The sequence below is a fragment of the Metopolophium dirhodum genome, chromosome 1 (assembly GCF_019925205.1).
Source record: "Metopolophium dirhodum isolate CAU chromosome 1, ASM1992520v1, whole genome shotgun sequence".
NCBI classification, from domain to species: Eukaryota; Metazoa; Arthropoda; class Insecta; order Hemiptera; family Aphididae; genus Metopolophium; species Metopolophium dirhodum.
In genome coordinates, this window is record NC_083560.1 from 109183645 (window position 1) to 109191726 (window position 8082).

At 30.8% G+C, this 8082-nt stretch overlaps 1 pseudogene; it reads right to left on the reverse strand.

Annotated features, from left to right (window-relative positions):
- Positions 1-4780: 4780 nt before the first annotated feature.
- On the reverse strand, positions 4781-6618 carry LOC132936772 (uncharacterized; annotated as a pseudogene).
- Positions 6619-8082: the final 1464 nt, after the last annotated feature.

An 8082-nucleotide genomic window follows, 5' to 3' on the forward strand; every position in this document is an offset into this window, starting at 1 on the left:
ATACTGAGCGATTTGTCGAAAAAATTGCATACGGTAGAGTGGTTTGTTTTTTCTAATGCGTCGGTATTTAATAAGAATATATCACCTGCTCTATCTTCTTCTAGAGTTCCTATTATGGCGTTTGCAATTTGTCTTCCCTCAGCGTCAGTCGTTTCATCGATCGATATCCAATTTTTTTTTTAAAAACAGACGTTGTCTTATGTTTTTCATCATTTCCTCGTAACAATCATCAAGATAAAACTTTCTAAGTGTCGATTCAGTGACATCATGGACATCTTTTTGTGTGTATAACTGTAAGAATTTACGAAACTCTGTATTTTGTAACTTGTTAAGCGGAATATTAGCTGCTATAAAAGCTTTGCATAAATCCATATTGAAAGTCAATTTTTCGAAGTTAGATTAGTTAATAGCTGTTGGCTGTTGGCTGTTTTTTGATTTATTTTACGTTCTACAGCACGACGATGTTTTTCTGTTTTTATGTGCTGTGTAATACTAGATAGACTTTCGGGATCCACTTTCACTTCGCAAAGTTTGCAAGATAGAACTACATTATCAATAGAGAACACATCTTCACCGAACTCAGAGCTTAAAGATTTAAGGCGCCGAGACAATGATTGCTTATCTTTAGGCATCGTTAAATCAGAAATATTAAAAAAATTATCACTGCGACAAGCGACGGGCTTAATACTGACGACTGACTAATGTGCACTCGCAGTTCGCACTATACAATGAAACCGGTACGCACGTAGACCGTAGTATTACAACGAACAGAATTAATATGGTGTATAAATACTGATAATGACCTAATAGTTAAACATAATTGTTTACAAATTTCCTAGGATTATACAATTTATTTATATCATGGTACAAAATATATGAATGCCATGTTAAATTTGGATAAAAATAAATTCGGCCGGTCGGCAGAAACTATTTCGAGTTCTCGTACTAGAGATTATATAATATTATTGTTAAATGCATTGGAAGCAATATAAGAATATCCGACGACGTAGTTTTCGATGAATTTATTTGTAAAATATCTAATTTTATTTTATTAACTATAATTAAATTGTGTAAATGTAAGAAAAAAATGAAATTTCATTAAATCTTTGTAATATGCATAAAAATGTTCTAAAACCTAAAATATGCTAATTCGTACAAAAAATAACGAAATATGCAAAATTATGCAATAAAAATTTTTGTATTTGAAATATACATACTATGGATCAAAATTGTATCGAACCAGAACAGAAGTTCAATATGCACTTTCAAAACAAATATGCAAATGCCTAAAGTTCCGAGCCTTGATAATAACCATACACAAAATTCTGCGTATGGCGAGCATAGTTTAATAATTATTACAAAAATCAAAATGTACAATATTTTATAAATGTGACCTATTCGTGGCATAAACGATAAACCTTATCACCTGCAGACTACGGCAAATTCAATAAGAATAGGTAATATTATTATGTGAATAATATAATAATAACATTTAATAATGCGGTATCCAGTAATGGCCTATTGGTTATTACTTATTAGCTTATTACCTACAAGACGCAAATACGTAATCACTAATATCTAGTATTCTAGTAGGTACCTACGATGTAAACGATACCCAGATCCACTCTTTTGGCACTCATTTCGTAGTCACTAGCGATTATAATAGTCTATAATTTATTTTACCATACACATATAAACAATTCATCCACGTTCACCTACATAGGTACCACAAAGTAAATAATATTAACAAAACAAATTTCAAACATACGTAACAATATATTTTATCTTATAATAAGGTAATAAACACCAAAACACCCATGATAATATATTCTCATATAGGTACTCTACATGCATAAGTTTTTATATTATTTAAACAAAAATAAAAAAAGCAAAATTTCATGATAAACATTTTTTTTTGTCAAGAATCATGGTGGTACACAATCAAAAATATTAACATTAATATGTTAATAACCTAGTTAATACTGGCGTCTTTCTTGCAAACATATACAAGGCTGGGCGAGCGAGTTAATGATATTTTTAACTCAATTAAGTTAAGTATTTTTTTTTTAATTAAATTAAAAGTTTAGTTAATAGACATTTTTAATACATCAATTAAGTTTGAAAGAGTTTGGAGTTTTTTAAGGCTCAAAAACTACCCACAACTTGACGGGAACACTCAAGTTGTGACCTACGGGCAGTACCGCGTGACAATTCTCAGATTGACTTCGGTGGAGCTCGTAGGCTTTGAGTACACGCATCAGCAAATGAATGCTAAAGAGTTAAATAAAATAAAATGTTAACAAGAGAGAGAGTTAGGGTAATCAAGTGGTTTATATGAGGTAAACAGTAGTTATAATAATTTAGATGGTAGTCATAAGTAATATAATAATGTTTTCAATCACACAAGTGAATAATAAATTTATAATTTTGAAAGAGATAATAATTTGGCATTCACACAAGTGCATAATATTTGGTGGCACATAGCAGGTGCTCGAAATATTACAAGTTATTAAAGGTACGCGTCCATAGGTACGCATCGTACGTATCGGACGAATCGTATGAAACGGATCATTTTATGGTAGTGCGTCCACTGTATCCGTAGCGATCGGATTGCCGATGCGACGGTCGGATTTTTTTAATTAACAATTCGCATTTTCGTTGCGAGTGAACGATCAGAAACATTACACAATCCAGTATTACAGTGTGTGTACCTAATAGACAATATGGAAAGTGATGAACAACTTGTCATTATTACTTTGTTATTAGATGAAGAAGATGAAGAAGAAAGTAGAGGAAATAAGAGAAAACATAGAATGTGGATACATGACATATTCAAAAAAAGGTCACAATTTGGAGAATATCATACACTGTTTACTGATTTGCTCAACGACGATGTAAAATTTTTCCAGTATTTTCGTATGTCTCATGCCAAATTCACAACTCTTCTTGACATCTTACGTCCTCATATATTAAGACAGAATACAACATACAGAGAGGCCATAGAACCAGAACAAAAACTTGCTGTGTGTTTAAGGTATGTATTAAAAACAATTAGTTTTAAATATTAAAAATTATAATTATTGGGTAGGTATTAAATATTAAGTAGATACATCGTTTCAAACGCAATGTGAAAAACAATACGATTACATTTTTAAACCAATTTGCTTTTTATTATAGTTGAGTCAGTTTTTTACAATGTGGTACAAAACAAAGTTATTCCGATACATTATTTATATTATTATAAGGAAATTTTAAAAATTGACTTAGATATTGATTATCTTGATCCTGCGTATAAGAAAATTCGTTTGTGGAAGGTGAAGGAGTCATAATGGCATTTGAATTAGGCAAAGGAGACATAACGGCACTTGAATTAGATATAGGAGACATCGATGCATTAGAATTAGGTGACGGAGTCATAATTACATTTGAATCAGGCGAAGGAGACATCGTTACAGGTGACGGGCAATGAATATGCAGAGTTTCGTTCATGGTAGGTGAAAAATACATTGTTCTATTTGAAGTTTGTTTTGAAGTAGACGGTGTAGAAAACCTTGAATAATTTGATGGTGGCGGAGGCATCGTTACGTTGGAAACAGAAGTTGGTGAAGTTAACGCGAGTCTCATCTCTACATTGTTAACCATTTGAAACAATTGCGCCTTAATATGAACTTGATCTCGAATAGGAAAAGTCTTGACTGTTTTTGCTATATTTATAAAAAATTCAACCATAGGATCGCTCTGAATGCTATTGAGTTGTTCTTTTTTTGATAAATATTCCTGAAGGACGTTAGCTGCAGTTGGTTGTAGTGGTGTTACAAACTTCGATTTCCTACCAACAGTTCGTGATGATAACAATGACGATGTTGGTTGTGACTATTGTGTATCACTTGATTCATTTACTGTATCTCTATCTAAATTATTAAGATCAAGCTCTTCTTCATCACCGTTACTATCATCACCAATAGGTGGCGATAGGTTTGAAAGTCTCTCTTCCTCGTCATTCAAATACGGAGTGAGGAAAGTGAGCTCTTTATAGTATTTGGGAGGCTTCAGTTTTGATGCTGCTTGGCCGCTTTTGGTTTTGCGCAGATTCAAAGCCTTCCTATGGTTGTCTCTAGTTCTGGTCCATCTCTCCTTGCATGCATTACCTGTAATGCATTACAATGAATCAATATTTTTAGATTATGATCGAGGTGATTAACGATGTGTTGATTTTACGACGTGTTTGTTTTATATTCTGTACGGAGTGGTGAATGTATTAATTTTACAATACAAAACCAATTTTGGTTTTTGGTGTAACTTTCAAAAAATGACCTTACAATGTAGATACATAAAAAAACAAAATAAACACACATCATTGTAAAATCAATACATTCATCGATTCATTCATAACCTAAAAATTATAAAATGTTCAGTTTTATAACTAAGGATACGCGTATATTAGGCTATTTATTTATAGGTATTTGAGTATTTAGAATAATATTAACCGAAACGAAAAATGTTCATTCACAGACCAAATAGCTCTTCACTTATTATCAGTAGTAGATTCAATCGGTAAATATTTTCCAGATTTAAAAAATCGTCAAGTAAATGCTTGGGTGCTAAGACCCTTTTCAGTGGATGAAAATGTATTTCCAGATACTGAAATTGAAACCAAATCACAATTTTTAGGACTTCGTGAAGACAACACACAGAAAATAGATTTTAAAAACACACAACTAGCAACATTTTGGCGAAAAATTGGTGGCGAGTATCCATTATTATCAGAAAAAGCCTTGAAAATACTGATCCCTTTTTCCACAACGTACAGTTGTGAAAGTGGATTTTTAACAATGGTAACAATGAAAACAAAAGCAAGAAACCGATTAAACTTGGAACACGACCTAAGATGTGCATTGGCTGAAACTGAACCGAATATTAAAGAAATTGTTAGAAAAAAGCAATATCAACCGTGACCGTCTCATTAATGTTCATTGCTGTTATTCATTAGTCGTAATAAAAACTCTTATTTTCTTTGTTTGAAAAAATAAAATAAATTATAATTATTATCATAATATATATTTTGTTTTGTTTTTTTTTTTTACTCAACTTTTTTTTTTGGGTCGGGGGTATATGTTAATATCTAACCTGACTTATGGGTAATAGTCTCAAAAAGGTTGGGAACCGCTGCTATAGGTACATGATGCAGGTGACTAGGTACTTACTATGCATAATAATTGTATATAATATTACATTTTAATTGGAATAGTTATATTAATACAAAATAATGAATTATTAATAAATAGATTAAACAATAACTTATGACAAAAACATTGGATTTTGAAAACGAAGTACATCTCTTCGACAGACTGGGCACTTACCACTATATTGACCATTCGACACATTGAAACGTATGTTTCGCACACCCGGGCGTGGCCACAAGGCAACACTACCTATATGTTGAGGTACATTTTCACCAGGAGTAGTAGTTAAACAAACCATACAATTCCTTGGATTGTGTACTACTTCTGGTGCATTTTGTAGTACTTCTGGACCTGGTTCAACAAAGTTGTCTTTCAAAACATCATCATTTGACTCATGACCATTTTCAATACCTAGTGCCCAATGTCTTTGCCTTCTTTCATAGCCAGCACAGGAATATGAACATTTCACTAGAAATTGCCATTAACTTAATATACCAGCTTCATGATGTTCAACAGCCCTTTTTATCAACCTTGAGTTAAGAAGGTACTTAGTTTTAAGGTTCCTTGTTGGTTGCAGACCATTGGAAATTTGAGTAACCGTAGTGTGGTACTTTTGGCTCAACTCACATATTTGACCTGATGATTTAACCAAATTTATTATTATAATATTTTATAATTTAATATGTGTTTGTTATACGAACATAAAATAATAATATATAGCTTCATATTATCAAATTATGCAGTTTAGCAAACAGTCAAAGATTGTCTTAACGGTTTAAAAAAGTTAGGTATTCAAGAACTTATAGTATAGCATAAAACCACCACTGAAACACTCGAAAGTACATTCTAATTTTAGATCCAAACTTGAAAGTTGAAACCTATGTTAATTGAATTTACTATTGTGAGGATTTCATATATAATAAAAAGTTCTATTGCTAATGGCCATTGTTAATTACTTTACATTACTTTACCAATAAAAAGAAAAAAGTTATATTTTATTGACAAAAGTAAAAATAAAATAAAATGTATTGAAATATATTGGTTTTAATATTGAAAAGGTGTTGTTTTTAGTTTTTACACAGATAAAAATGGAAATTAATAACACTTACTAAGAAAAATTTGGATGTGCAATAGAAAACTTGTGTCTCAAAAAGTTATGAAAGCTCTCCAAGTTGTTATTTGTTCTTATTGAGACACCCTTCACAGATAAAATGTTAACTCCGACACGTCGTATCCAGTAACTTTAAAGTTTAACCATAATAAAAAATGTGTACTTGAATAAATGAAACATATTTATAAGGTACATAAAATTGTTATGATGTATTACTTTTGGTAATATTTAAACAGATTACTTAATGGGACGTTGTGGTAGATATGCCTTAGTGAGTAGAAAACCTTGTTCAATTTCTGCACTGAGTAATAATGGTAAACACATTAGAATTTTTAAAGTCTTCAAAGCATATGGATTTAAATTAACAGTTTTTAAATAATTTAGGGATTACATTTTTTTCTATACTGCCTGTAAATTAAATTTATATTAAAATTAAAACATATTAAGTGATAAATATATTACTTATTACTAGGGCCCAGATTTTTATGCAAAAATTATTGCTAAATATGCACATATTTATGCACTCAAAAATTCTAAAATATGCAAAAAAATATGCAAAAAAAAATTTTTTATTGTGTATTAAAAACAAAAATGAACATCTTAAAACAATTACAAAATATATTAGGTATGAGAAAAAAATACAATTTTAATATCAATATAATTCTGCTCACAAATGTGTACAAACTATACATTTATATATATTGCTTAACTAAATAAATACAAAATTAATAAAATAATAATAAAAAATGTGATATTAATGGAACGAGTACCAACATGAAGTTACGAAATGTGATTTTATATTTTCAAATTCGAAATTTCTACGATTGTCACGTAGCATAGATTTGTATTTTGAAAAACTTCTTTCTACGTCGCAAGACACGATAGGTGCATACTTAAAACAAGAAATGTCTTCAGGTGTCAACTCTTCAATGCCTTCATTGTCATTGCTTATTTCTCCGCTTAATATTCCACACATTTTTATAATTTGAGAATACCCTGGATTCTTCGATAATACTTGCATTAGTTTAAGTTTAGCAAATTCTATGCCTATTCCTCCTTCACTTAACCTAATTTCAACATTTTTAACCAACGAGATGGTTTCTCGTAGGTTGGCGCTAGATTTTTCTATTTGTAAGATTGTTTCTGTGATGCATTGAAAATTGGCTAATATTACTGCAAGTTCATTTTTTATTGAATTGTCTTTAAATAAATCTTGAACTTTTTGAATAGATATTGCATCGTTTTCATTAAATTTATTGATAACTTCTTTGACCTTATCAAAGTTCTTACCATAGTAAAAAGCTGCAATAAGCCACTAACGGGCTGTGGTGGTAAACTTAAATTTGGGCACATTTCTTTAAAAGTTTAACACGAGAAGGTGCTTTTAAAAATATTTTTTTTGTGTTAGAAATTAACATGTCATCTTTTGGGTACTTATCCCTTATAGCTTCCGATACCCTATGAAGGCCATGGGCCATACATGTAATGTGAGTTAGTTTAGGATAAAACACTTTTAACGCTTTTCCAGATTTTATCATGTATGGTGCAGCGTCTGTGACATAAAGTAATACTTTATTATGTAATACTTTTTCAGGCCACAATAAACTCATTGAGTCATTGAACAATTTTGAAATCGTTTGAAAGTTAGCCTTTTCTAAGTTTTCAATTGTTAAAACTATTGGTTTTGTAGAATTTTCTGACGATAGGGAACCAATCGTTACACATGCAACGTAACGCCCTTCGACATCCGTAGTTTCGTCAATTGATACCCAGATGGAACTATCCCCT